The sequence below is a fragment of the Archocentrus centrarchus genome, unplaced genomic scaffold (genome assembly GCF_007364275.1).
Source record: "Archocentrus centrarchus isolate MPI-CPG fArcCen1 unplaced genomic scaffold, fArcCen1 scaffold_84_ctg1, whole genome shotgun sequence".
Classification (NCBI taxonomy): domain Eukaryota; kingdom Metazoa; phylum Chordata; class Actinopteri; order Cichliformes; family Cichlidae; genus Archocentrus; species Archocentrus centrarchus.
This window is the reverse complement of record NW_022060294.1, coordinates 416550-433476: the sequence shown is the minus strand read 5'-3', so window position 1 is coordinate 433476 and position 16927 is coordinate 416550. Positions and strand designations below refer to the sequence as shown.

At 42.5% G+C, this 16927-nt stretch overlaps 1 long non-coding RNA gene across 1 annotated transcript; it reads right to left on the bottom strand.

Moving 5' to 3' along the window:
- Window positions 1-7234: 7234 nt before the first annotated feature.
- Window positions 7235-13234, bottom strand: LOC115777902 (uncharacterized). Its single transcript, XR_004019703.1, has 3 exons — window positions 13154-13234; window positions 8353-8436; window positions 7235-8242 (listed from the first exon to the last, which is right to left on the bottom strand). It is a non-coding gene; the product is annotated as an uncharacterized LOC115777902 (long non-coding RNA).
- Window positions 13235-16927: the final 3693 nt, after the last annotated feature.

Below are 16927 nucleotides of genomic sequence, written 5' to 3'. Positions count from 1 at the left end.
AGTGAGCAGAGGAAGGTAAGCCAAAAGGCACACTGTGGGAGAGAGAGGCAGAGTTTCCGTAACCCTTAACCTGCTGATACACCTGTTACACAGTAGGAAGCGTGGCAAATTGTTCATTATTTACAAAATGACCAATGTGAGAGGTTTGGTGTGGACTGACGATGAGGTTGGATCGCTACTGCACACAACACTGAATTACAAAACAGCAAAAACACAAGAAAAGCACAAGAAGCACTAATGAATTCGCCATTGCGAGTATTGTTCTTCAATTTGCACACGCGCGGAAAACTGTCTTGGTCGCAACCAGAGTCATCCGTTACCCCGTATTCATCCATTTACATGGAAATGCAGTCTGGTACATTTCTGAAATGCTCCACTCTCTACCCCGTTTCATAAATGCATCATTTTCACTCCATTCTCATGTAAGAAAGAGAATGGTATCTCTCGGCTGGCTTGGGAACACCTTATTGTTCCCCTGGATGAGCTGGATGAGGTGGTTAAGGAGAGGGAGGTCTGGGCTTCTCTGCTTAAACTGGTGTCTCTATGACCCAACTGGATAAAAAGTACTTTGATTTCAGGAAAATATTTGTTTTACTTTTACAACAACCCACATTTTTACACTTCTGATCATCCCTCACATGTTCCATACTATCCTCATAGCCCATCATCAAAGTCAACAGTCTTCATGAAGCTAAATCTAATCCTACCGTCATACTAAACTCAGTCTGAGACAATTGAAGAGGAAAACCATTTCCTGTTTCTTAAAAACCTTCACTTCAACTTTAAATAAATGTCACTACATTGTAAAGCTGCACAAAAGTTCTTTTAAAAGTAAATTTAGCCACTCTTGGTAATCCACACAATACCTCTGCTTTGTCTGATTGGCTGTTGTTGATGATGTGATGTGTTGATGGCACTGTACATGACATGAGTGATGATGTCATCATCTTCAACTTCTTCTTGATCTGCTGAAATGATCCAAACTGAACAACAATAGAAATTAAATATCTAAAAAGAGATCACATTTAAGAAAGTGAAACATCAGAAACATCAGAAAGTCTGAGTCTCACCTTCAGGTTTCCTGTGAACACATCGTCTCACCAGCAGAACCAGTAACACCAGTAGAACCACAACACAGACTGATCCAATACAGGACATCACAGGGAGAACAGGAGGTGAGAGTGATCTAGGTGGAGGTGTGGATGTGGGTGTGAATGTAGTTGGAGGTGTGGATATAGGTGGAGGTGTGGATGTGGGTGTGAATGTAGTTGGAGGTGTGGATATAGGTGGAGGTGTGGATGTGTGTCTCTCTAAAATAAAGTAAACACAGTCATTAAGTTCTGGTCACATTGTGAATGTTGAAACCTGCAGAAACACAGACAGGTGAGTGTGTCACCTGTGACAGTGATCCAGCTGGATGGAGACTCTCCATGACCGCTGATGTCACACTTGTAGAGGCCTTCATCAGACCTGGAAACATGCTGGATGGTCATGTGACCTGTAGGCTGCTTCCTGATGAGGGAGCCATCTTTATAGAAAGCAGCTGGGAGGTTGGAGGGAGTGGTCTTTGTTTGACAGAGCAGAGTGACGTCATCTCCCTCCATCACAGGGAGGACAGGACTCTGCAGGATCACTGATCCACCTCAACACAGAGACAAACTACAGCATTTCATCCATTTACACACAGCTTCATCAACACTAACTCCACACACTCAGCTTACCAGAGACTGTGAGCTTAACCATGTTACTGATGGCACCCTCTCTGGACTCACACCAGTAAACTCCACTGTCTGATTGGACAGTTGCACTGATGTTACAGGAAGAACCAGACCATCTCCCCCACTCAGCTCCACACTGAGTCCTGTGTTTTTTTGTTGTGTTCCTCCTCAGAGTCCATCCAGCAGAGCTGTCGTCCTCCTCACAGCTCAGAGACACAAAGTCTCCTTCAAAGAACTGAGAGCTGCTGGGACTCACAGTCAGACGAGCTGTGAGGGTTACAATGAAACATGAAGCCAAACAGGTCATATTAGTGAGCATTGATCAGGTTGAAGCTGTGACAGAAGAAGGTTACTGACCTTGGTTTGTTGTGCAGCTCAGCAGTGAGATCAGAACTAAAGAGAAATGACACTCAGGTTGGTTTGAGGTGAACACAAAGAACAACTCCACACAAACAGCTGACAGACCCACAAACTCGTCTCTCTCTGATAGATCTGCTCATTTTAGACTTGATGCAGCAACAAGTTTCAATAAAGTTTGAATGAACAGAAGACTGAGAAAGTGTGTGTGTAAGGCTGAAAATCAGCTGGAGAAAAATGTCACGAGTATTCATACTTTTGGATACTTTCCTCTACATCAGCTTTTATTTAGAAAAGCAGCTCATTATCACCCACTATACTATGTAACCTCTCCTGTTCAGTGTCACAGTAAAGTCATGTGTCCTCTGTGCAGCTGTGTTCATGTAATCAGTGAATGATTTGAGCTTTTCACTGCCTGCTGTGTTTCCTGGACTCCTGAGCAAAGATAAAGAGTCAGTTCAGACCTGCAGTTGGTCCTCATGGTGTTTGAACTTGAATTCAGCCTGATTAGTTTTTCATGTCTTCTCCTCCATCATCAGTTATCAGGAGAGCAGACAGTCAAAGGTCAATAATTCAAACAAACACAGAGATTCTACTTACAGAGCAGACACAGCACAGATGTTTCCTTCATCGTCCTTCTCACTCATTTGAGCTTTTTTTCATTTCTCTCACTGACACCAAGTAAAGCCCCGCCCTCTTCCTCTTTCTCTGAGTGAGTTTCATTGTTACATTAAAGACATTACCTTATTTTCCTTATAGACTTGCACTTCATGAGCCAGTGCTGGATAACAGAGTACTTTTCTTGTGTAATATATTGTCATAAAACTATTAAAAATAAATTATTTGAATTAAAATACTATTTCAGAAAGCACAAATACACATGAGGAAAACAGCATCCACAAAAAGTTTTAAAAAATAGCAACCATAGTTTTAATATGTTCTGAGTTTAATTAATTAGTTTTATAGATGAAAGTTGTAAAAAAAATTTTTTTTCACTTTTCAAAGTTAATTTGGAAGGATTCTCATATTTGCTGTTAGATCACAAATACCACCTCTTTCCAATCATTTCCTTCAGGCAGACAACAAACTACAACCTGATTTTCAAAAAAAAATCATCTTCAGCATGTGCATTAACTGATTCCTATGCTGTTTTTTACTTCACTGTGGAGAAATGTAGCATAGTCATGAACAATCCTGTGGAGACTTTAGCTGTGGATAAATAGTCTAAAGCAGTCATGAGTCATGAGTGCTGCAGCCCACTTAAAAACCCAGGGGGCCCACCCAATCTTAAATCCTCACTCAAATCAAAATACAAGAGATGGTGATGTATTACTCTGAAAATTTGATAAAAAAAAAAACATAAATAACACAGACTTTTAGCCATAAAGTGCTAATGGGAGGAGTTTGGTGAAGCCATGGAAAAAGACTTTCAGACAGCATCGAAGTGATTCAGGAGAGGAAGGCGATGCTCTACTCACACGGTATATAGTACGGGTGGGGCGCTGCTGATTTCAACTGAGGCTATAGTCGGGTGGTGGAAGAAGTACTTCAAGGACCTCCTTAATCCCACTGAAACGCCTCCTGTAGTGGAAGCAGAATCTGGTGATGAGGGGGATGACTCGCCATCACTGGGGGTGAGGTCAATGGGGTCGTCAAACAACTGCTTATTGGCAGGGGCCCTGGGGAGGACAAGACTTGCCCTGAGTTGTAGGGCGCATCTCAGCCTGCCTTGGAAGTTCTATGCTAGGGTGCTGGAAAGGAAGGTCTCATGATCCAGGGTCCTTTGGACCCCGTGTGTTTTGTTTTATCTTGTCTGTTCTGTTCTGGGTTTCTTTTGGTTGTGGGGTTTGGTTATGATTTGCTTTCCAGTTCCTTATGTTCTCCCGGTGTCAAGTCTGCGTCTTTGTTTCCCCTCTCCTGTCTTCCTGTTTTACTTTGATAGTGTGTCTGGTCCCTGTCTGTTGTATTCAGTTTTGGTTCCCCTGGTCTGGTCTTGGTAATCAGCGTCACCTGTGCTCCCACCTGTTTCCTCTTCCCTCATCAGTTCCCCGTGTATTTAAAGTCCAGTGTTTTCAGTGTTGTTGTCGCGTCGTTGTCTCGTCTTCTTGCTGTGTGCTTCCTGTTTGTTCCCTGAGATCTAGTGAAGTGTTTTTCTGCCCCGCATTTGTTGCCACTAGTCCAGTCTAGTCCGGTCCTTGGTTCTGCTCTTGTAAATAAAGTGCATTTTAATTCTAATCCCTGCCTGGCGTATCCTGCATTGGGGTCCTCCTTCCTGCCTGCCACACAGACGTTTCATGACAGAAGGTCCGTTCATCAGTGGAACCTCGGATTCAAAAGAAACAATGCATTTTTCTTCCTGGTCGCGGAAGGCTAAACCAGCTCTTTATCCTTTTGAGGAAATTCGAGTGTGCATGGGAGTTTGCCAAAACAGTCTACATGTGTTTTGTTTAATTAGAGAAGGCATTTAACCGTGTCTCTCAGGGTATCCTGTAGGAGGTGCTGCGGGAATATGGGGTATCTGGCCCATTGTTGTGTGCCATTCAGTCCCTGTACAACCGCAGTGAGAGCTTGGTCCGTATAGCCAGCAATAAGTCTGATTCATTTCCTGTGGGTGTTGGACTCCATCAGGGCTGCCCTTTGTCACCGATTCTGTTCATAATTTTTATGGACAGAATTTCTAGGCGTAGCCAGGTAGCGGAAGGCTTCTTCCTTGGTGGCCTCAGAATCACATCTCTGCTCTTTGCAGATGATGTGTTCCTGTTGGCTTCATCATGTGGTGGCCTCCAGCTCACAGTGAAATGCTTTGCAGCCGAGTGTGAAGCGGCTGGCATGAGAATTAGCATCTCTAAATCTGAGGCCATGGTCCTCAGCTGGAAAAGTGTGGACTGCCCACTCCAGCTCAGGGATGAGTTGCTGCCCCAGGTGGAGGAGTTCGAGTATCTTGGGGTCTGAGCGTGAAAAAAATATGTTGAATAAGATCGCTGATACAAGCGGCAGAAATGAGCTTCCTCCAAAGGGTGGCCGGCCTCTCCCTTTGAGATAGGGTGAGGAGTGCAGCCATTCAGGACGGGCTCAGAGTAGAGCCGCTGCTCCTCCGCGTCAAGAGGAGCCAGTTGAGGTGGCTCGGGCATCTGAGTAGGATCCGCCCTGGGTTCCTCTTTGGTGAGGTGTTCAAGGTCTTTCCTACCAGGAGGAGGCCCCAGGGCAGACCTAGGACATGCTGGGGAGATTATATCTCTCGGCTGGCCTGGGAACGCCTTGGGGTTCCCCCCAGATGAGCTGGAGGAGGTGGCTGAGCAGAGGGAAATCTGGGCTCTTCTTCTTAGGCTGCTGCTCCCGTGACCTGGCCCTAGACAGGTGAAAGGAAATTGATGGATAATATTTGTGTTTTTTATATTGTGTCATGACCATAAACTCTTGAGTCTTGAATGTGAGTTCAGCTCCTGGTTAGGTTACACACAGAAAACAGCCAGTGGAGACGAGCCAAACCATCAGGGTAGAGTTTGGGGGGATGCAGGGACCGTGGTCAGAAGGAAGAGTGAGGGGGAGAAGGTCTGATGGAACTTCTGAAAGAGAAGTCAGCAGAGTTTTTAGTTTAAACATGCAAAGTTCATGTTGTCTGTCCTTGTTTTTGGACTCAATATGCAGCTAATCCAATATTTTTATGCAATTTATTTTTCAAACATTTATTATTCAAAGATTTACAATGTAATTTATTCAGTTTTATGGGGAAAAAAGTCACACTAGTGTTGTTCATGTCTCAAAAGTTCATATATGAAACACTCGGTGTTACAGCATTAAGACTGACACTATCAAAGTGTCGATACCAAAGCTAGTATTGGTGTCAGATCAATTTACTTTAGTTTGGCTCTCTTCTCTAAGTTTAGAACTAGGGATGCGCCGATCCGATATTCAGTATCGTATCAGTCCAGTCCTGACCTAAATTACTGGATCGGATATTAGAAAGGAATAAAAATTACAATCCGATCCATTAAATAACATTTCGCCCACATTAGCTACATTACAGGTCTCTGTCGTCGTCTTCTTCTTGTGGGTTTGCGGTTGACCAAACCAGCTTAGAGCTGCATTACTGCCACCTACTGGACTGGAGTGGATCAGGACTTGGAAAATAAAAACCCCTCAGATTCTATAAAGTTCTCTGTTGCTGCGACGGATTGCCTTTAAACACTGAGTGGCTCATCATTGACATGTTTTTCCGCCTCCACCGTGCTCTCTACCTGTGCTCACTCTGCTGAGAATTTCAGCTGTTATTTTTTTCTCTACTTCAGTTCCCAGTTTAACCGCAGTTAGCTAGCGAGTGCCGCTATTACCACTAATGATCGTCCGGTACTGGAAGGACCCCTTCCCCATCAAAATATTTTTATACTTTTATCGCTGATTAGTGACTAAATATAGACCTGCAGTAGAAACATATGTAGAATGCTTGTGAATATAAAGCATTACAAGATTACGCTCACGCAGCCCCCAGTTTTTCAACATAAACACTGATAACACAACAGCAGCAGTCAGCTGATTTACTGCAGTCTGTCTGCACAAGAGCAAAGAGGCGGAGCCGGTGAGCTCAGATGGAGCAGAAGAAAATGTTTTTCTAGCATCCAAAAGAAGCTTTTTCTCCTGTAACCTCCATTAAACCTTTACTGGGAAACAGCTGGAGGTCCTTCATCAACCAGAAAGAAAGCAGAGCATCAGGTGGAGGCACTTTACTGCCACAAATGAAATCATGGCCAACAGTGATGCGTGTTGGAAAGAAATTCTGTCCTGTGGCAAGAAAACCAGTTTATATAAACATGAAAAACTGGGGAAACTCCTTTTCCCTGAATGAGCAGCAAAAGAAACGAAGTAGGTAAAAATCCCTCAGACAGACCCAGACCCTTAGCACAGAGGTCAAAGGTCATTTGCAGAGTCCTTCCAGAGAGGTAAGAGTATCCAGGTAGCTCATCCATAAATGTTTCAGTTATGGCTCAGGTCACATCTTCAGCATCAATGTTAATTTAATCAAAGTGTTATTGATCATCGTGGTTGTTCCTGTAGTTTAGCAGACTGATCAGCTTTAGGTTGACATTCAAATAATGCATTCAGCTCAATAAAACATGTTTATTTTATTGGAACTGAAAAATATAACTCAAACATGTCTCCAAAGAACAGATTCAAAACTGGTAAATGTGCATTTTTTGTTATAAATAACAGTGCAAAGCAAAAATAATATAATTTGTTGTTAAAATGTGTTCAGATAATATTGATGCATAGATAAATAAATGCACTAAACAGCCGCCCACACCAGTTTGTGGTTTTGAACTGTTGTCATCCACAATGCAGCTGCTCTGCTGTAATACCCGGGTTGACCAGTAGAGGGAAACAGCCTTGAAATGGACACAAATCACATTTAAAGTTTCACTGAGAGGTTAAACAGGAAGGCCTCTGCTTCAGGAAATATGATGCAGAAGGAAGTCCAGTCAGAGTCACATGTTGATGAGTTTTTAGTTAATCAGAAGCTGCTGCCAGAGAAATTCCAGTGTTTTTCTTTAGAAACTGTAAACAGTGAATTAAACATAAACCGTTTTTGCCACGTCAGCTGCTGGTTGGTTTCAGCCTGGAATAAAATCATAAAATAGAACTTGTGGGTGTCAAACACACACATCCTGCACTTTTCTGTGCAGTTTTCAGCCACTGGCTGAGGCCTCTGCTGTTTTTAGCCTGCGGTTGTTCGTTCTCCTTTGTTGTTTGAAGGGAGGCGTGCATCAGTGAATCACAACCAGACAAGTCAAATTTTCCATTTGACTTCTTTTTTTAAGCCCACGTGAGAAAAACATGAGAACCAAAGTTTATCAAAGCTGGGGGGAGAATAACTCACCACTGCAGAGGCCCAGAAACGTGAATAAACTATGAATAACAGTTACTGACGACATGAATCATATTAACAAATGTTTTCATTGTTGAATTTGCAACAAAAATTCTTTTAAAACTCCAGAATAGGATGTGATTTTTGTCTGGAGTCTAGTTCAGCAAGAAAAAAAACACAAATATAAAAATCTTGTTAACACGTGGATGGTCTCTGAGGTGCTGGGGGAGCAGCAGCTGGACGTCACTGGTTGGACTGGTGGACTACTTCAGGTAAGAGTAGACGACGTCTTGGTCCGGTTTAAAGTCTGAACACAAACACACACAGTTCAAACGTGACAGTTTTCTCAGAGACAGACGAGGATGAAGTAAAGACGTGGTTAGCTTGGCTCTGTACAAAGGTGAAGTGCAGCTGTACCTCTGGGCCTCTGTGATCTGGTGGTTTTTGGTGCATAACAGGCGTCTGATCTCACTTCTGAGTAGATTGCAGCTGGATCGCTCTCTGCACAATACAAACAGAAATGACTGAAGTTACACCTACAGCAGTGCTGTTATCATTACTGCAGCTTTGGCAAAAATTTATTTTTGATCATGATTAACTGATAAGCTTCATAGTTCACAGCATGTTTTTTACTTCTGAACACCTCTGCTGTCAAACACAGTGACCACAGAGACCTGGGGGGATGTTTGTATAAAAAGGAAGACAGACGACCACAGAGCTGCTGTCTGCCTTCAGTGCAGGCTGACATACTTCACCGCACGCACGAAGCTAACACGTTCTCACAACAAGAACACTTACTGCCCAAAGTAGTACACGGTGTGGTGAGAAGTCTAATCAGCATCAGGCTACAGAATCAGCAACAGGAAGTAGCTGCTGTGGTTTTTACAGAGTTTAAAAAAGAAGAAGTCAGAACTGACTCATTGGTCTGTTCAGTTTACTTCTGTTTAAATGTGTTATGTCCTCCTAAAATATGAGTCCCACTGCTGAACTGGCAAACATGCTCCTTCATCACAAACACACACTGCACTACAGCCAGCTTTGAAAGAAGTTTTCAGATCTGTAACTGAGACCATTGCTCGTTGTGCTGTGTGTTAGTGAGGTATGAGGCCCCCACAGTCAGAGCTACATCTGTTGGAATAAACACCCTACAGTATTTCTGCATGCAGAATTCTGCAGGTACATTTTACACATCCACAGAAAAACACCAACAAATGCATCAACAAATGTCAGCTGGTGCTGATACTAATTCTCTCCACTCAAACACGCTAACCAATCATCCCATCATGCACCCTGTTCTGCTGCTTGTCTGAGTTTGGGTTTCTGGGGCAGCAGTCCAGGCAGAGAAGCTTTTGAATATCCTGAAGAGGATAAAGAGCTGTTCAATGTTCTACAACCAAGAAAAAAAAACACATTGTTCCTCTTGAATCCAAGGTTTGAATAACAGAGAGAGACTCTCCTTCCAGTATCCTGATGTGAATCCATGACAAAGAACTTTTTAGAATCTGAGGGGTTTTTCTAACTCCTGAACTCCAGTCCAGTAAGTGGTGGTGATGCAGCTCTAAGCTGGTTTATCCACCGCCATTAAACCCACAAGAAAAAGATGACACTGACGGAGAAGTTTAACGCTGCTAATGTGAATGAAATGAGACACCTGAGCACTGCAGAGTTTAAATGAAGCATCGGAGCAACAAATTTGCTTCAAGCATTTTTTTATAATCAAATTATTCAAGTTACTCAAGGAATCATAGCAGCCCCAAGTCATAATTTTCAGTCTGTTCAGTTTTCTCTATTCCCTGTTAAGTTTTCTTTCCTCTTACGTCACAGTATTTGCTGTGGAACTGCTAAACAAAACCTGGAACTGCTAATCGGTAACCCGGAAGTCATAAACTTCCAGGTTACTGATTTTGTGAATCCGCCTTTTTTTTTTTCTCACAGTGATTTTGTAGTCCAAGTTCAGTTATGTTTAAGTTGCAAGTAGACAGGTCCAAATGAATTTAAAAGCATGATATGTGCCCTTTAATGACAATCTCACTGTACTTTACATGTGCCATCCCAGGACATTACTCAAAGGTGTCACCAGGTGGGAACGTAAACCCCCTGAGAGGCAAACGGTGCAGAAAAAAATCCTGCAGCTGTAAACAAACTTATATTGTGTGCCTCTTTATTTTAATATACAGGTGGGTGAATAGAAATGACATGCATGTAACACAGTATATCTGATAAAACTCATGAATCAGTTAAAGTAACACATGTAATGTTGGACACTAAGTAATATTGAAGTGTGTTAAATTGAGATTGTTGTTGCAACATGGTCGTGCTAGGCTAACGGAATACTTACTAGTGGGTAAAGTGAGCTTCAAGTACAGTAGCCATGCTAATGAAGCACAGATGTGTTGCAGTAAGTTGATGAGTTAACAGGTACCTAAAGGGTTAATCAGTAAGACAAGAGAAGATACAAATGCAGTAACTCATGTACATTGTTTCGATAAGGGGATTTACGTGAATCTTTTACTTACTGGGGTTTAAAGTATTGTAGTTGCAATGCAAGAGATGTATAACTGGAAGAAATGTGGGGCTACCGTGGCCAGAATGAACAGATGTTCATGTACTGTAATAGTTGTAGTTAAAGTACAACTGAAGTATGCACTTCCAGTCTGAGAGAACCCTAGCATGATGATGTCACTGCTTAATTTGTGACTAAAATTTTCTTTCTTTCTGTGCTAATCAGCCTGATTTTTACTGCATATTGGACCTATTCATCCTATCACTACTTTTCTCTCTTTGGTGCTGCTTTCAGTCTATTGAATGTTATACGTGCCTCTGCATATCTGAGAGTACTCATCTTCCTCACCATTAAGCTTCCCTGTCAGGATTGGAAACAGGTCCTCAGCCAGCATCACCACCAATATCGGTATCCCGCAGGGCTGTGTCCTCAGCCCTATTCTCTACACCCTGTTCACCTACGACTGTTGCCTCTCACCCCGACAACATTCTCCTGAAGTTTGCAGATGACACTGCTGTGATAGGCCGTATCACTGGCGGAGACGAGGCAGCTCAGTTCCAGGGCTCAGTCAAAATATTTTTTATGTTTTAATCCCTGATTAGCAAATAAAAATAGACCTAAAATAGAAATGAGACGTGAGCTCAAGTGGAGCGAAAGGAAATTTTTTTCTAGTGTCCAAAGCAGCAGCGCTTTTTTCCTGTAACCTCCATTAAACCTTTACTGGGAAACAGCTGGAGGTCCTTCATCAACCACTTTCTTCAAAAAGTGAAGAAAAGAGAACTTTGTAGCTGCTCCATCCACCCTGTTTGTTTCACACAGGGAAAAACTGCAGTACAGAAGTTAAAATATGCACATGAACTGTTAACAAGACAAAAGTATTTCTTATCCAATTACTTGTTTGAATAATTTATAGAATACTTGACTACTAAAATAATCAATAGTTGCAGCCCTAGCTGTCATTAAATCCCTTGGACTGGCACGCCATCCCCATTATGCACATCAAAGCTCCCCCTTTAAAGCTGTGCATTAGGAACATCATGAGTCCTCTATACTGCCTGAAATACACTGCGAAAATGTAATTCCCTCTGTACTGTCTGGCAGGCATTCCAGTAGGCAACAAGGTCATCACTACAACCCTAAAGGGACCATTCTGAGCAATTTACATCTTAGGTTTGCATCAACAGCACCATTCCCTTCACATCTGTCCTGCCATCAGCTATTATCAGTGCATCTTTCATGCTGCTGAATGTATGTTCACTCAATAAAGTACCACTAATGCTTGATATAATTATGTACAGTAACAGAGGTATAGCAAAGTCAGCAGAACTATTTTTCTCTCAACCAAGCCACTCCCCCTGGCTCCAAAGTTCGTGGTGGTGGGTTAGCTGTCACACACCAAGCCTCTTAGTCTTACTACACTCTTACCACTTCGTCTGCTTTTTTGTTCCTGTTCCTCTGTCTATGCTGTGCACCAAACATACTATCACATATAAGGAAATCAAGACTATTAGTGCATCGGCCCTGAACAACCTGATAGCAACCCATTTAGCTTCAGACCCCCACCAATTTCATGGGTGATGGGCTTGTTGACCACTATAACTATCATGTAGCTTTACCTCCCTTGCCCCCCTCAAAACCCAGACTGTCTCTTTTACCTGCTCTGTTCCATGGTTCACAATGGAACTCTGTGCTCTAAAGACTGCTGGCCGCCTTGATTGAGAGGTTCTACACCAGATCTGGCCTCATGTGAGGTCCTATAAAGCTGCTCTTTCCCAGGGCAAGATTCACTGTGACATTTCCCCCATTCACCAACAGCAAAGACATTCCAGATTGCTGCTCTCCACCATCAACTGGCTACTTTGCCCCATAGATCAAAACCTGGATGTCATTTAATGGAATCAAGCTCAACAGTAGTAAAACAGAACTCTTGCTTGTGGCCCTCAAAGCCCTGTTTTGTCACCAAAACAGCCTTTTTTCCAATAATGAAAATCTAATCACACATAATGACTCTGGCCTTTACTCCCTGACCTCCTTCACCCTTACAAACAGTCTCGGACACTTTGGTCCTCAGCCATGGGTCTGCTCTCTGTCCATCACACCAACCTCCATACAGTACCTTTGGGGACAGAGTCTTCACTGCAGCCCCACCCTCTGGAACTCTCTCCTGTCTAAGCTTCGCAATGCCCCATCACTGGACTCTCAAGAAACTTTTGAAAACTCACCTGTTTAAACCTGCATAGATTGAATCACCAGTAATTGTCAGACAGATCATCCAAGAAATCTGAGCTCCAGTTTTGTGAGTGAAATTATAGGATTTTATTTGGATGTTACTGAGCACTAATTAACAGGGATCTGTGTGATGCTCCCATAAAGTCTGTGGATGTAATATTCTAACCATGATAGGAAGCGTGAGCTGATATCTCAGTACTCCCTCCTCTCTACTAATTAGTAGTAGATGTCATTGTGATGTCACTCTAGTGAGTGACATCACAACGGCCATGTCTATCTCTTATTCACAATCGATCAAACAAACACTATATTAGTTATGAATACAATAATCTTAGAAACACACTGACATGCTTTTATATTTACAAAAGGCCCTGCAATATAAAAATCTCTGTAATCTACTAATATTTTCTCAATTTATTAAAATATAATTGTACTCACATGCAATAATCATGCAACACCGACCTGCCAAAAAAACTTCAATATTACCTTTATTTTCTATGGCTGGTTGTCTTTGACGATGTGTTATTTTGATGTCACTGTATGTGATGTCATCTTTTGCTGCTTGATCTGCAAAAAATAATAAACATTAACTACAAAATAATTTCCTGTAAAGAGACTGCATGAACATTTAATCTATGAAAACAAAAAAAAGTGTGTTTTTTTAACACTGTAATGTGTAACAGGTTGGAGTTGTTTGAATTAGTACAGGATGTAAATCTGAAAAATGTTAATAAAAAATAAGAAAAACTGAAAAAAGAAAAGTCAAGAAAAGAAAAGCTAAATCATACATTTGAAACCCAAGAGTCTGAGTCTGACCTTCAGGTTTCCTGTGAACACATCGTTTCACCAGCAGAACCAGTAACACCAGTAGAACCACAACACAGACTGATCCAACAGAGGAGATCACAGAGAGAACAGGAGGAGGTGTGGATGTAGGTGGAGGTGTGGAACCAGGTGGAGGTGTGGATGTAGGTGGAGGTGTGGTGGTGGGTCTCCCTAAAATAAAGCAAACACAGTCATTAAGTTCTGGTCACATTGTGAATGTTGAAACCTGCAGAAACACAGACAGGTGAGTGTGTCACCTGTGACAGTGATCCAGCTGGATGGAGACTCTCCATGACCGCTGATGTCACACTTGTAGAGGCCTTCATCAGACCTGTTAACATGCTGGATGGTCATGTGACCTGTAGGCTGCTTCCTGATGAGGGAGCCATCTTTATAGAAAGCAGCTGGGAGGTTGGAGGGAGTGGTCTTTGTTTGACAGAGCAGAGTGACGTCATCTCCCTCCATCACAGGGAGGACAGGACTCTGCAGGATCACTGATCCACCTCAACACAGAGACAAACTACAGCATTTCATCCATTTACACACAGCTTCATCAACACTAACTCCACACACTCAGCTTACCAGAGACTGTGAGCTTAACCATGTTACTGATGGCACCCTCTCTGGACTCACACCAGTAAACTCCACTGTCTGATGGGTAAACAAGCATGGTGCAAGATGAATTGGCTGATTTTCCCCACTGATCACACTTGGTTCTGTTTTCTGTGCTTGTGTTCCTCCTCAGAGTCCATCCAGCAGAGCTGTCGTCCTCCTCACAGCTCAGAGACACAAAGTCTCCTTTAAAGAACTGAGAGCTGCTGGGACTCACAGTCAGACGAGCTGTGAGGGTTACAATGAAACATGAAGCCAAACAGGTCATATTAGTGAGCATTGATCAGGTTGAAGCTGTGACAGAAGAAGGTTACTGACCTTGGTTTGTTGTGCAGCTCAGCAGTGAGATCAGAACTAAAGAGAAATGACACTCAGGTTGGTTTGAGGTGAACACAAAGAACAACTCCACATAAATGTGTTTGTGTGGATGTTTAGTTACTCCTTGCCCTCCTTTAGTAGTAATGACACTTGTAATACATATAGCTTGTTTATAGCCTTGGAGGTGAGGCTGGGCGAACTGGAAAACAGCTAGTCAGGCCCCTGTAGTTGTTGTGGACCAATTTAGGTCAGTCAACATTAGCTTTCCCCTGATTCAGAGCAGCCAGCAGGCCTCCAATCTGGAGGAGTAAATGTAGTCCTAAACAAAATGGACTCTGTAGTTTTCTCTGGGCCCCTCCCCAATCAGATCAGGAGCGACATGTTTAGCCGCATGTTCTCCTTGAATCGCTGGCTGTCTGAGTGGTGTCCAAAAAACGACGTGGGCTTCATAGATAATTGGCAAAGTTTCTGGGGAAAACCTGGTCTTGTTAGGAGAGACGGCATCCATCCCACTTTGGATGGAGCAGCTCTCATTTCTAGAAATATGGCCAAATTTATTAACCCTCCTAAAAACTGACTACCCAGGGTTGAGACCAGGAAGCAGAGTTGCAGTCTTACACGCCTCTCTGCAGCTTCTCTCCTCCTGCCATCCCCCCAAAACCCCATCCCCATAGAGTCGGTGCCTGCTCCCAGACCACCAAAAAACAAAGCTAAAATCAGCAAAAAGCTATTTAAGCATAAACATTCAAAAACAATAAATAATACAGCTTCATCAACTGCACCAAAGAATAAAACAATTAAATATGGATTATTAATCAATGGACAAAAAGGGCCTTTATTCGGAAAGATCCGGAACACTCCGGAACACTCCGGAATGATCCTTGGCAGATCCAACTTTATGGATCTGTCTCATATCCATAATGAGAGAATACGGGAAGATCTGATGTTTAAATGGATATTATCCAGATATTATCTGGATATGTAGGGCATGTTCATTCAGAGTTTGGATTTTTCAGGGTCCAATCTTGTCTGTTTATGGAGAAATCTCCAAAAAAATAACTGGCAAAGATCTGATGCACATTCATTGGGATATTTAGAGTACTGACAGGGACTAGAAAGAGAGAGCATATTTCTCCCATATTGGCTTCTCTTCATTGGCTTCCTGTTAAATCTAGAATAGAATTTAAAATTCTTCTCCTCACATACAAGGTCTTGAATAATCAGGCCCCATCTTATCTCAAAGACCTCATAGTACCATATCCCCCCAACAGAGCACTTCACTCTCAGACTGCTGGCTTACTTGTGGTTCCTAGGATACTTAAGAGTAGAATGGGAGGCAGAGCCTTCAGCTTTCAGGCCCCTCTTCTGTGGAACCAGCTTCCAGCTTGGATTCGGGAGACAGACACCCTCTCTATTTTTAAGATTAGGCTTAAAACTTTCCTTTTTGACCAAGCTTGATGAAGCTGATGATTAAGTTAGGGCTGTTTATACTGCAGTCTGCATTTAATCATTAGTTATTATTAATCTCTGTCTCTCCCCCCTCAGCAGATGACCCCCCCTCCCTGAGCCTGGTTCTGCTGGAGGTTTCTTCCTGTTAAAGGGAGGTTTTCCTTTCCACTGTCACCAAGTGCTGCTCATAGGGGGTCGTTTTGACTGTTGGGTTTTCTCTGTATTATTGTAGGGTCTTTATCCACAATACAAAGAACCTTGAGTTGACTGTTCTTTGTGATTTGGTGCTTTATGAAATTGAATTGAATTGAATTGAATTGAATTGAATTGAATTGAATTGAATTGAATTGAATTGAATTTCAAATTAGCATTCGGTGACAGAAGTCTTTCTGAAAGTGCTGTAACTAAGTCATTATTATGCTCTTCAGTGCCAACACAGTGCAGAGCAGCTACCTAAACTCTGCTCCCAGTGAGGTCGATTATCTCATCAATAGTTTTACATCCTCACTGCGTATAACTTTGGATACTGTGGCTCCTCTGAAAAGGAAAGCTTCAAATCAGAAGTGCCTGACTCCGTGGTATAATTCACAAACATGCAGCGTAAAGCAGATAACCCGAAAGCTGGAGAGGGAATGGCATCTCCTAGGTTTGTTTTCATCATTGTAGCCAAAGAGTCAGAGCTCTGTAGAGCCGAGTATTCCTTTCACTTTAACTAGTAGTGACTTCATGAATTTGTTTACACAGTTTGAACTCTTTATGCTCCTCTATACTCGTGTTTATCTAAAAAGCAGCTCTTAGAATGAACATTGCAATCTGACTGTGTGCACTGTGACTATACACAAACTCTCCTCCTCAGTGTCACAGTACAGTCATGTGTCCTCTGTGCAGCTGTGTTCATGTAATCAGTGAATGATTTGAGCTTTTCACTGCCTGCTGTGTTTCCTGGACTCTTGAGCAAAGATAAAGAGTCAGTTCAGACCTGCAGTTGGTCCTCATGGTGTTTGAACTTGAATTCAGCCTGATTAGTTTTTCATGTCTTCTCCTCCATCATCAGTT